The sequence below is a fragment of the Dasypus novemcinctus genome, chromosome 4 (assembly GCF_030445035.2).
Source record: "Dasypus novemcinctus isolate mDasNov1 chromosome 4, mDasNov1.1.hap2, whole genome shotgun sequence".
NCBI classification, from domain to species: domain Eukaryota; kingdom Metazoa; phylum Chordata; class Mammalia; order Cingulata; family Dasypodidae; genus Dasypus; species Dasypus novemcinctus.
In genome coordinates, this window is record NC_080676.1 from 21205826 (window position 1) to 21220094 (window position 14269).

Below are 14269 nucleotides of genomic sequence, written 5' to 3' on the forward strand. Positions count from 1 at the left end.
AAAATCCACTTTCCCGAGGTCTGGGGTGGGCATGGACCAACCATTGACTGTCTTTTGATTAGCAACTTAAGATACTGGGGGCCCAGCTCTGAGGTTGGCCATTGTTCCAACCCACCCTGGATGAAGGTGGCAGAGGAGAATAAAAGATGCTACATTTCCTCAAAGCTGCAGGGGGGAGTTGAAGGGCTGCCTTTGCTGGGCAGATCAAGAAAGCACAGCTGTGGAGAGCTGTGGAAGAAGCTCCTGGTGCGCTTCCCAGCCCTTGCTTAGCCCCTTTCCGGGGCAATTAGCTAGGTCTGCTCTTCCTTTGTGGGTTCCTGGCTTTGTTCCTGCTGGGAAAAAATGACTTAGGAGGCTCCTCCCTGGTGTTCAGTCCCCCATCCTCCCAGAATTTGCCCTCCAGGCAAAAGCAGCTGAGACAAGGAAAGAAACAACTAAAGCAGATGGCCTGGGACAAGGTTTACTTGTTTTTAATCCAGCAGTGGAACACCTCAGAGAGGGAGAAGGTCTGTCTCCTAGAAAGTAGAGGGGGCATTCAGACGCCTATAAATGGGAATACTTAAGGCCACTAGCAAGCACAAGCCCAGGACAAGACACAAGCCCAGAAAAAACAGGGAGGATGCTGCACTTTGCAATTGCCTTGGGAAGACCTTCCTCCTAGGAAAACTGACACTCCAAATCTGTCATAACATCAGCTGATTACAAAGTCAAGAACCAGGTATTTTGAGGAATAAATCCCAGAGTTAACATTTAAAACTATTAAAATGTGCATTGTGCAACAAAAGATTACAGACAAAGAAACAGGAAATAACGGCTCATCCAGAGGAAGAGGATACAAATCTATAAAACACCAACAGAGAAGACCAGAATGTGGCTACAACAGACTAATCGTTTAAAAAAATGAACTTCAGTATGCTCAAGGAGATGAAGGAAAATACAGACAAAACTAAAGGATACCAGGGAAGCAACAAATGGACAATATGAGAATCTCAATAAAGATAGGAATTTTAAAAAGGAACCAAACAGAACTACTGAAGTTGAAGACCACAATAACTGAAATGAAAAATTCCCAGGAGGATTTCAACAGCAGATTGGAACTGACAGATGAAAGAATTAGCAAACTCAAAGACAAGACAATTAAAATCAGTCAGATTGAGGAGCAGAAAGAAAAATAATTATAAAATGTGAAAATAACCTAAGAGACCTCCAGGACTCCAACAAGTGCATCAATATACACATCATGGAAGTCTCGGAAGGAGAACAGAGAGAAAGGTAAAGGAGTATTTTAAAAAGCAATGACAGAAAACACTCCAAATTTAGCAAGAGACATGAATATGCACATCCAAGAAGCCCAGAAAACACCAAGCAAGACAAACTTTAAGAAAAATACTGATTAAACTGTCAAATGCAAAAGGCAAGAAGATAGTTCTAAAAGTTGCAAGAGAAAAGCAATGTTATGTACAACAGAGTCCCAATTAGATTGAACACCGTTTCTCACCAGAAACCACAAAGGCAAGAAAGCAGTGGGTTGAAATACTTAAAAGGCTGAAAGAACAATGACCAGCCAAGAATTTTATATCCCAAAGACTTCTTTAAAAATGAGGGAGAGAATAAGACATTCTCAGATATTTAAAAACTGAAGGAATTCATCACCTCTAGACCTGCCCTACAAAGAAGCCGAAAGAAGTGCTTCAGACTGAAAGGAAAGGACACTAGGCAGTGATTCAAGGCAACATAAAGAAATAAAGAACTATGGTAAAGTTAACCATTTGGGAAATTATAAATGCCAGTACTAATGTATTAATTTTGGTATGTAACTCCACTTCGTACTTCCTACAGGTGCTCAATGCAAATGCATAAGAAGTAATAAATCTATGATTTTTGACAATGTACAAAGCTATAATTGGTAACAAGTACAAAAAAAAAAAAAAGGTTGGGGAACAAGGAGTATAGAAAAGTGTGTGTTTGCTAATGAAGTCAAGTTGGTATCAAATCAAATATGATTGTTATATATTGTGGATGTTAAATTTTAATCCCATTGTAACCATAAGGAAATTTACATAAAATATATCCAGATAGAAATGAGAACACTCAATATGGTATAACAAAAATCAAGTAAATATAGAAGTAGGCATTAAAGGAAGAATTAAAGCACAAAAAAGGTATAAGACTTAAAAAGAATAGCAAAATGGCAGGAGATAGTCCTGCATTACCAGTAGTGACTTTAAATGTAAATGGAATAAACTCTCCATTCAAAAGGCAGAGATTGACAAAATGGATTTTTAAAAAAACATGACCCAACTGATGATGTCCCTTAGAGACTCACTTTAAATTCAAAGACCTAAGTAGGTTGAAAGTGAAAGGATGGGGGGGAGGGGAATATACCATGAAATTAGTAACCAGAAGAGAGCTGGGGTAGCTACATTAATATCAGATAAAATAGACTCTAAGTCAAAAACAGTTATGAAAGACAAAGGCAATCATTATATACTGATAAAGGGGTCAATTCAACAAGAAGATGTGACAATTACACACGTACCTAACAGCAGAGCCCCAAAATACATGAAGTAAATATTGACAGATTTGAAGGGAGAAATTGATGGTTTTACACTAATTGTAGGAGACTTTAATACACCACTTTCAGTAAGTGGATAGAACATAATAGACAAAAGATCAATAAAGGAATATAAGACTTGAATGATACTCTAAACCAAATAGACCTAACAGACATTCATAGAATGCTTTCTTCAACAACAAATAGAATACACTTTCTTCTCAAGTGCACATGGAATCATTCTCAAGATCATTTCTTAGGTCACAAGACATGTCTCTCTAAATTTTAAAAATATTGAAATCATACAGTATTTTGTCTCTGACCACATGGAATGAAGCTAAAAATACAGTAACAGAGGAAGAAATGGAAAATTCACATATATGTGGAAATTCAACAATGTTCTCAAACAACCGATGGATTAAAGAGGAATTCATAAGGGAAATTAGGAAATATTTTTAGGCAAATGAAAATGAACATACAACTTACCATTACTTATGGGATACAGTGCTGAGAGGAGAATTTACAGCTCTAAATGTTCACATTATCAAAGAAGAAAGATTTCAAATTAGAGACCTAACATCAAAACTAGAAGAACCAGAAAAAGAAGAGTAAACTAAACCCAAACCAACAGAATGAAGGAAATATAGATTAGAATTCAAGATAAATGAAGTAGAGAAAAAAAAAAGAGAATCAAGAAAGTGAAAGATAATTCCTTGATAAGGTCAGTAATATTGACAAACCTTTAGCTAGAATGATGTAGAAAAAAGGAGGGAGGACACAAATAACTAAAAATGAAAAGGGGGACATTACTATCAATCCCACTGAAATAAAAACGACTATGAGTGGGTACCATGAACATACTAACAAATTTGATAACTTAGAGGAAATGGACAAATCCCTAGAAACAAACTACCTACACGGAGTGAAGAAGAAATAGAAGACATCAACAAACCAATAATAAGTAAAAAGATTGAATCAGTCATCAAAAACCTCCCAACAAAGAAAAGCCCAGGACCTGCTGGCATAAAGGAATTTTATCAAGAATTCCAAGAATTAACATCAATTCTGCTAAAACTCTCTTCCACAAACTTGAAGAGGGAACACTCCCTAATTCATTCTATAAGGCCAACATCACCCTCATACTAAAACCAAACAAGGATACCATAGGAAGACAAAATTAGGGACCAATATCTCTCATGAATATAGATGCAAAAATCCTCAGATACTAGCAAATCCAACAGCACATTAAAAGCATAATACACCATGATCAAGAGGGATTTATCCCAGGTACACAAGGGTGGTTTAACTTCAGAAAATCAATTAATGTAATATACCATATGAAGAGAATGAAGGGTGTAAACCACGATTATCTCAATGGACACAGAAGAAGCATTTGATAAAATCAAGCACTGCTTTTTTTGAAATAAATTTTAATTACAATATTGTGAAGTTACAAAACAATCATGCACATGTGTAGAATTCCTATACAACAGCCCTTCACCAACACACCACACTGTTGTGGAAAATTTGTTACAGATTATGAGATAATATCATCAGACTATTACCACTAACTATGGTTCATAATGTACATTTGGCATATTTTTCCATGCCCCTCTATTAACACAGTATGTCGTTGGCATTGATGCAAGAATATTACAGTATGCTCTTACTATATAGTCCATAGTTTACATTATTGTATTTTTCCCATCTTCTCCACATTTCCCCCACCCTGCAATAATGACCTACGTCTATTCTAGTTCACAGATGGACATTCTTGCATTTGTACTATTAACCACAATCTTATCCACCTCTGGGTCACTGTGTTATTTAGTTTCTAGGTTATTCTCTAGCTTTCTTTCAATTGACGTTTACATTCCTAGACTACCCTTTTCTGCCACAATCCCATTTATAAATCAGCTGCTACTCATTATGTGTTACTATCAATTGTATCTATTTCTACACATTTACAGTCAAGTTAATTAAAACTTCTGCATACATTAAGCATTAGTACTCTTGCACAGCCCTTTTATTTCCTAATAACCTATACTCTGAGTTCACACTCCATACATTTATTTTTCATATTTAGTTTGTATTAATGAGACCATGCAATATATATCCTTCTGTGTCTGGCTTATGTCACTTAGCATAATGTCTTCAAGATTCATCCATGTTATCTTATGTGTCCCAATTTCATTTCTTCTTACTGTAGCACAGTATTCCATCATATGTACATACAACATTTTGCTTATCCATATATTGGTTGGTGGACTTGTGTTGTTTCTGTCTTTTAGCAATAGTGAATAACGCCACTATGAACATTGGTGTGCAGATGTCTGTTTGTGTTATAGTTTTCAGTCCTTCTGGATATATTCCTAGTTGAGGAACTGCTGGATCATATGGCAGTTCTATATTTAGCTTCCTGAGGAACCACCAAACTGTCTGCACCATTTTACAATCCCACCTACAGTGAAGGAGTGTTCCTATTTCTTCATATCATCTCCAGCACTTATTGTTTTGTTTTATTTAGTAATGGCCATCCTACATGGTGTGAGATGACATCATATTGACCTTTTGATTTGCATTTCCCTAATAGCTAGTGATATTTAACATTTTTTCTTGTGCTTTTTAACCATTTATATATCCTCATTGGGGAAATTTCTAAGTCTTTTGACCATTTTTTAATTGGATTGCTTGCTCATTTATTGTTGAGTTGTATGATCTTTTTATATAGAATGGAAATCAAACCCTTATTGGATATGTGGTTTTCAAATATTTTCTCCCATTGAGTGGGCTGCCTTTTCACCTTCTTGATGAAGTCCCTTGAATCACAAACATGTTTACATTTGAGGAGGTCCCGTTTATCCATGTTTCCTTTCATTGCTCGTGCTTTTGCTGTAAGTTTTATGAACCCACCACGTACCACCAGGTGTTGAAGACATTTTCCTACATTTTCTTCTAGGACTTTTATGGCTCTGGCTTTTACATTTAGATCTTTGATCCATTTTGAGTTAATTTTTGTAGAAGGTGTGAGATAGGGGTGCTCTTTCTTTAGGCTATGGATATCCAGTTCTCCCATTTGTTGAACAGACTTCTTATTCAGCTGGATGGGTTTGACAGGCTTGTAAAAAATCACTTGACCATAGATGTAAGGGTCTGCTTCTGAATCATCAATTCAGTTTTATTGGTCTATGTGCCAAACTTTATGCCAGTACCATGCTGTTTTTATTAATACCACTGTAGCTAGGTAATATCATTTCAAGTCAGAAAGTGAAAGTCCTCCAAATTTTCTTTTCTTTTTTAAGGTGTTTCTGGGTATTCAGGGCCCCTTACCCTTCCAAATAAATTGATAATTGTGTTTTCCATTTGTTTAAAAAGTGCTAGTGGAATTTTATCGGGATTTCATTGAATATATCAATTTGGGTAGGACTGACATCTTAATGATATTTAGTCTTCCAATCCATGAGCACAAAATGTTCTTCCAATTATTTAGGTCTTTTTTATTTCTTTTGGCAATGCATTGTAGTTTTCAGAATACAATTGCTTTACATCTTGGTTAAGTTTATTCCTAAATATTTGATTCTTTTAGTCGCTACTGTAAATGGAATTTTTTTCCCTGACTTCCTCTTCAGAGTGCACATTATTAATGTATTGAAACATCACTGAGTTTTGTGTATTGATCTTGTATTCTGATACTCTAATGAAATCATTTATTAGTTCTAACAGCTTTGTTGTAGATTTTTTGGGACTTTCAATATATAGGAGCATATCATCTATGAATAGCAAAAGTTTTACTTCTTCCTTTCTGATTTGGATGCATTTTATGTCTTTTTCTTGCTGATTGTGCAAGCTAGAATCTCTACTACTATATTGAACACCAGTGGTAACATTGGACATTCTTGTCTTGTCCCTAATCTCAACAGGGATGCTTGCAGTCTTTCACCACTGAGTACAATGTTAGCTGTGGGTTTTTCATATATTGCCTTTATCATGTTGAGAAAGTTTCCTTCAGTTCCTCTCCTTTGTAGTATTTTTACAAGAAAGGATACTATATTTTGTTCAATGGCTTTTCTATGTCAATTAAAAGGATATGATTTTTCTTCTTTGATTGTGGTGTGTTAAGCTGATTGATTTTCTTGTGTTGAACCACCCTTGCATGCATGGTATAAAACCCACTTGATTATGATGAATAATCCTTTTAATATGTTGTTGGATTCAATTAGCAAGTATGTTGTTGAAGATTTTTGCATCCACATTCAGTATGGAATTGGGTCTGTAATTTTTCTTTTTCATAATATTTGGTATTAGGGTGAAATTAGCTTCATAGAATGAGAGTGGTAGCATTCCTTCTTGTTCAGTTTTTTGGAAGAGCTTGAGTTGTTGTGGAAGCAGAGAGATTTAATGATCGCATGTTGAAGGGCAGGATTCAGGAATATTCTTGAGAAGGAAAAATTTATTAATGACCGGCTGGGCCCGGGGACTCCTGTCCAAAAACCCAAACCTCAAACTGAATTTCTGGGTCCCTTTTATACAGAGGATGTAGATAAGGGGGAGCCAAACTATGCTTTTATGAAAAAAGGACTTTTCTTTGTTAGTTTCTTAGAGTTTTAAGTGTTTGTCTGAGTACCAGACAGGTTTTGAATTAACATATCTCTCACATTCCAGGTAAACTTGAATTAACATATCACCCACCCTCCAGGTAAGCTTGAATTAACATATTACCCACATTCCATCTGGATGTAACTTTGAATACAGTCTACATCCTTTCTGAAAATTAAAGCCTATAGGGTCTATAGTACTTAATTGGCTTTTTAGTAACTAGGCACACTTGGATACAGAATTAGATAATCTTGAATTCATGCACAGGCTACATTAGAGTAAGATTGAAATTAAATCTTCTTTGAATGCCTGGTAGAAGTCAACTGTGAGACCATCTGATCCTGGGCTTTTCATTTTGGGGAGTTAATGACTGCTTTAATCTCTTTACTTGTGATTGGATTGCTGAGGTCTTCTAGATCTTCTAAGGTCAGTGTAGGTTGTTTGTACATTCCTAGGAATTTTTCCATTTTTTCTACATTTCTAGTTTGTTGGCATACAGTTGTTCATAATATCCTCTTATGATCTCTCTTATTTCTGTGGGGTCAGTAGTAATGTCCCTATTTTCATTTTTATTTCATTTATTTGCATCTTCTCTTTTTCTTTGTCAATCTAGCTAAGGCTTTGTGAATTTTGTTAATCTCAAAAAAGCAGCTTTCATTTTGTTAATTCTATTTGCTTTTTGGTTCTCAGTTTCATTTATTTCTGCTCTGATCTTTGTTATTTCATTCCCTTTACTTGCTTTGGGAATAGTGTGCTGTTCTTTTTATAATTCCTCCAGCTGTGTAGTTTGGTTACTGATTTTAGCTTCCTTCTTTTTTAATGTAAGCATTGAGAGCTACAAATTTCCCTCTCAGCACTGCCTTCATTTCATCCCATAGGTTCTGATATGTTGTTTTCATTTTCATTCATCTCAAGGTATTTATTGATTTTTCTCACAATTTCTTTTTTGATTATTTAAGAGTGTGTTGTTTAATCTCCATATATTTGTGAATTTTCCTTTTTTGACCTCTTGTTAATTTCCAACTTTATTCCACTATGATCAGAGAAAATGCTTTATATAATTTTGATCTTGTTGAATTTATTGGGATCTGCTTTGTGACCCAACATATGGTCTATCTTTAGAAGGATCCATGAGCACTTGATAAGAATGTATATTCTCCTATTTTTGGGTGCAATGTTCTGTAAATATCTATTAGGTTTAGTGCATTTATCATGCTATTTAAGCTCTCTATTCCTTTATTTACCCTCTGCCCAGATGTTCTATCCAATGGTGAGAGAAATGTATTGAAATCTCCAACTACTATTGTAGAGACATCTATTTCTCCCTTCAGTTTTGCCAGTGTTTGCCTCATGTATCTAGGCGCATCCTGGGTAGTTGTGTATACATTTATGATTGTTATTTTTCTGGGTGAATTGGCCTCTTTATTGAAATATAATGACCTCCATTGTCTCTAATAAGAGTTTTGCTTTTAAAGTCTATTTCATCTGACGTAAGTATAGCTACTCCAGGTTTTTGGTTTTTCTTTTTTTTTTTTTTGTTACTGCCTGTGTGGAATATCTTTTTCCAGCCTTTCACTTTCAGTCTATTGGTGTCCTTGATCTAAGGTGAGTGCTTTGTAGACAACATATAGATGGCTCATATTTTCTTATCCGTTCCACCTGTATGTGTCTTTTTTTTTTTCTAGATTTATTTATTTTTATTGACTTTGTAATAATATTACATTAAAAATATATATGTGAGGTCCCATTCAGCCCCACCCCCTACCCCCCCTCTCCCCCCCCCAACAACACTCGTTCCCATCATCATGACACATCCATTGGATTTGGTAAGTACATCTCCGGGTACCTCTGCACCTCATAGTCAATGGTCCACATCATGGCCCATACTCTCCTCCATTCCATCCAGTGGGCCCTGTGAGGATTTACAATGTCCGGTGATTACCTCTGAAGCACCATCCAGGGCAGCTCCATGTCCCAAAGACGCCTCCACCTCTCATCTCTTCCTGCCTTTCCCCATACCCATCATCCACCATGTCCACTTTTCCCAATCCAATGCCACCTCTTCTATGTGGACATTGGATTGGTTGTGTCCATTGCACCTCTATGTCAAGAGGAGGCTCAGATTCCACCTGGATGCTGGATGCAATCCTCCCATTTTCAGTTGTAATCACTCTAGGCTCCATGGTGTGGTGGTTGTCCTTCTTCAACTCCATCTTAGCTGAGTGTGGTAAGTCCAATAGATCAGATTGTAGGTGCTGGAGTCTGTTGAGGCTCAGGACCTGGCTATCACATTGTCAGTCCAGAGATTCAAATCCCCTAAATATATCTTAAACCCCAACATTAACTGCACCTCCAGCACATTAGCATGAAAGTCTTATGAAGGGAGATCCCATCTGAGTCCAGATTCATCACACATAAACACCATTTCCAAAGAGGGGCCATCTGCCCTGGTAGTTAACCCCATCGGCCATGACCATAACTCCCATGGGTCTCTTTAGCCCTCAAAGGAACCAATATCTGGGGGTTGTATCTGCTTTATCTATTTCTCTGACTCTGCTCAGTTGTGCATGAGGGCAATCCTTCTGCCAGCCTCCAGACTCTTTTTTAGAAACTCGTAGCCATATAAACTCATTTCTCCTTTCCATTTCCCCCTTACTTTAGGTCAAACAGCATTTTAAAGTCATGTTATTTTATGTAGACATGTATGTGTCTTTTGATTAGAGAGTTTACTACATTAACATCCAATGTTATTACTGTAAAGGCAGTTCTTATTTCACCCATTTTGACTTTTGGGTTTTATCTATCATATTTTATTTTCACCACTCTTCAGAGACTTTGTTTCTTTTGCTGATATAATCTTCATTTCTAGACTCTCTTCCAAGCCTCTCTCTCCTGTATTTTCTTTTCAGGTTGTAGCATCTCCTTTAGTATTTCCTGCAAAGCTTACAAACTTTGGTTATAAACTCAGTTTCTGTTTTGTTGTGGGAAACTGGCTTACCTGTTCCTTATTGTAAATGTTACACCAACATTAGTTTTGCTTGAGGCAATCCCTCTTCCCTTCATGCCCCTGTTGGGTGCCAGTTGCTGCAATCAGCTCACAATAGGTTGACTCAAAATGAAGACAACGCAGAACTTTATGAAATAAGGGGACAGAGAGAGAGACACAAGAGAGGAGATCAAGATGGAACCAGGAGACTCACAGCTTCTGGAACTGAGAGTCTTGACCCTAGTTTCCACCTCATATTTATTGGAAACTCCCGTGCAGCTATTTGCTATTAGAACTGCAACATCATCTAAAATAATAGGAACAACTGCAACATCTAACAACTGCAACATCTACAATAGACCAGGTATAACATTTATAATAAGGAACAGGTAAGCCAGTTTCCCACCACACTGTTTATCTATGAGTATTCTTAACTTGCCCTCATTTTTGAAAGACAATCTTGCCAAATATAAGATTCTTGGCTGGTAGTTTTCTCTTGTAGTATCTTAAATATATCATACACTGCCTTCTTGCTTCCATGGTTTCTGATGAAAAATCAGCCCTCAATCTTATTGGGTATCCCTTGTATGTTATACATTGATTTTCTCTTGCTGCTCTCAGAATTCTCTCTTTGTCTTTGGCATTTGACATTCTGATTAGTATGTGGCTTGGATTTGGTCTATTTGGATTTATTTGGTAGCATGTTGTGCTTCTTGGACAAGGTTATCCATGTCCTCAGTAGGGGTAGGAAATTTTCTACCATTATTTCTTCAAATATTCTTTCTGCTCCCTTTCCTTTCTCTTCTCCTTCTGGGACACCCATGACACATATGTTTGCATGTCTCTTGCTGTCATTTAATTCTGAGACCCTGTTCAATTTTTTCCATTTTCATCTGTTCTATTATATGTCCACTTTTGGAGGCCATGTCTTCCAGTTCACTGATCCTTTCTTCTGACTCCTCAAATCTGTTATATGTGTCCAGTGTATTTTTAAGTTCACTTATTGCACACTTCGTTTCCATAAAATCTGCTATTTTTCTATGTATGTTTCAAATTCTTTGTGCTCACTGAATGTCTTCTTGATATCCTTAATCTCTTTAGTCATCTCATTGATTTATTAAGGAGATTTGTTTGATTCTCCATGATTAATTGGCTCAACTCCTTTATGTCATCTGGAGGCTTATCTTATTCCTTTGACTGGGCCTTATTTTCCCATTTCTTGGTATGGATTTTAGTTTTTTATTAGTATCTTGGCATCTAGCTTACTAGATGTATTTATTCTGGGTGCAGTTTCTCTCTTCAGTTTAGGGTTTTCTTCCCCTTTCTTCCTTGGCTGTTGGTGTAGTAGGAGCTGAGGATGTAGTTGATACTGTACACTGTGGAGACTGAAGCTGCCTAAGTTGCCCAATGAAGATTCTCCCACCTTTGTCCTCTGCCAGGGGTAGGGACAGAGCCATAGCCATGTGTAATAACCCAAGTCATGCTGGTCAAGACCATCTGTAGTTGCCTGGAGAGACTAATGGAGCTTCACACCCCTTCCTCCTCTGTCTGGGGCTGGGATAGAACTGTAAGTGTGGGCAACAATCTATACCATGTGGGTCCAAAATGGCCACAGTTTGCCAGGTAGACTGATGTAGTACCAGCCCCCATCCTCCCTTGGTGTGGAAAGGTATGGACCCTTGGATTGCCACATGGATTGTCTAATCCATGTGGGGTGAATGTGCCTTTCATTGTTCTGAGAGGCTGAGGGAGTACTGTCCTTTCTGGGCTTTAGTGTGATGTCCAACAGTTCAGTCCCTGTAGGCCCAAGCACCTGCCATTACCTGGAGAGGCTGAGGAAACATCAGTTCCCTCCTGTCCTATTAGGATAGTGGGGTGGATCCACAGGTGCCCAACAGTCCATTCTGTGCAGGCTGAAAGTACCTGCCATTGCCCAGAAAGGCTGAAAAGCTCTCCTCCTATCCTGGTTGGGGGCAGGGATGGAGCTACAGTTGTCTTGACTATTCAGTCTGTGTGAGCCCAAAGCACCTGCAGTTACCTGGAGAGGTCTGTGCAGGTCTGCCAGCTTCTTCCCTGCCTGAGGTGGGGCTGAAGCCTAGGTTAAGGCTGCAGTCTGATCTGATTGGAAAGAAGCCAGTACCTATTGTCACTGTTTCAATCAGCCCTGCTTCCCCTCATGCCAAGGACAGAGTTAAAATGGTGGCTACTTTCCAACTTGGATAGGTTCAAACTTTAGTTGTGTTTAGGATTATATTTTAGCTAGCCAAATTTACTAATCAGTAGCTGAAATTAGCAGCTAAACATCTCTTCCTTTCCCATTTTTTGGAAATGGATCTTCTAACTCCAGCCATAGAATAGCTTTTTTTTTTAAAAAAAAAGATTTACTTATTTATTTCTCTCCGCGCCCCCCCCCCCCGGTTATCTGTTCTCTGTCTCTATTTGTTGCATCTTGTTTCTTTGTCCACTTCTGTTGCTGTCAGCGGTGCAGGAATCTGTGTCTCTTTTTGTTGCGTCATCTTGTTGTGTCGGCTCTCTGTGTGGGTGGCGCCATTCTTAGGCAGGCTGCACTTTCTTTCGCACTGGGCAGCTCTCCTTACGGGGTGCACCCCTTGCACGTGGAGCTCCCCTACACGGGGGACACCCCTGCGTGGCAGGGCATTCCCTGCACGCATCAGCTCTGCACATGGGCCAGCTCCACATGGGTCAAGGAGGCCCGGGGTTTGAACCGCAGACCTCCCATGTGGTAGACGGACGCCCTAACCACTGGGCCAAGTCTGCTTCCCCAGAATAGCTTCTGACGTGGCTTCGGCCACCAGTGGAGGATGAATACTGACCTCTGTGGCATGGAATGCTCTACTCATGCTACTTCACTGCAGATGAGATTTCTCCTCCTTCCATTTTTTCAAGGATGTTGCAGGATGCTCTTCTGGTCTCCTGGGACCCCCAAACAGGTGCCCTAGATAGCTCTGGGTGATTGCTAACTGCTCTGTGGAATGAGCTGTCTCTTGGAGCTCCTTATTCTGCCTCCATCATGCCCATCTCCCTAGCACTGCTTCTTGATAAAAACACTTAGAAAACTTGAAATAGAAAGAAAATTCTTTAACATGATAAATGGCATATATGAAAAACCCATAACTAATTAACATCATACTCAATGGTGAAAGACTGAAAGCTTTCTCTTTAAGATCAGGAACAAGACAAGGATACCTACTGTAATCATTGTTATTCAATATTCCAGAACAATTAGGCAAGAAAAAGAAATAGGCATCGAAATTGGAAAGGAAGAAGTAAAAGTAAAACTTTTCCTCTTGGCAGATGGCATGATCCTACATACAGAAATTTCTGAAAAATTCACAATATCCTGGAACTAATAAATGAATTCAGAAAAGTGGCAGGGTGCATGGCTAACACCCAAAAATCAGTGTTATTTCTTTGCACTACTAGTGAATATTAGAAGAAGTGAAGAAAATAATTCCATTTACAATAGCAACTTAAAGAACCAAATATCTAGGAATAACTAACCAAGAATGTAAAGGATATACACAGAAACCTATAAAACATTGCTAAAAGATATCAAAAAAGATTTAAATTAATGAAGGACATTCTGTGTTCATAGATTAGAAGACTACATAGTGTGAAGATGTCAGTTCTACCCAAAGTGATTTACAGATTCAGTGCAACCCCAATCAAAATTCCAACAACCTTCTTTGAAGAAATAGAAAAGCCAATCATCACATTTACTTGGAAGGGCCCCAAATAGCCAAAGCCATCTTGAAAAAGAAGAAAGACTTTGGAGGAACCATATTTCCCAATCTCAAAACATATTAAAAAGTCACACTGGAAAACGGACTTTGGCCCAGTGGTTAGGGCGTCCGTCTACCACATGGGAGGCCCGCGGTTCAAGCCCCGGGCCTCCTTGACCCGTGTGAAGCTGGCCCATGCGCAGTGCTGATGCGCGCAAGGAGTGCCGCGCCACGCAGGGTGTCCCCCGCGTAGGGGAGCCCCACGCGCAAGGAGTGCACCCATAAGGAGAGCCGCCCAGCGCGAAGGAGGGAGCAGCCTGCCCAGGAATGGCGCCGCCCACACTTCCCGTGCCGCTGCCGACAACAGAAGCGGACAAAGAAACAAGAAAC

General features: G+C 38.6%; 1 protein-coding gene across 1 annotated transcript in view; it reads right to left on the bottom strand.

The window, feature by feature from the left end:
* Positions 1-14269, bottom strand: part of IGSF10 (immunoglobulin superfamily member 10) — a 43226-nt gene that overhangs the window by 3311 nt on the left and 25646 nt on the right. The gene's annotated exons all lie outside the window — the stretch shown is intronic.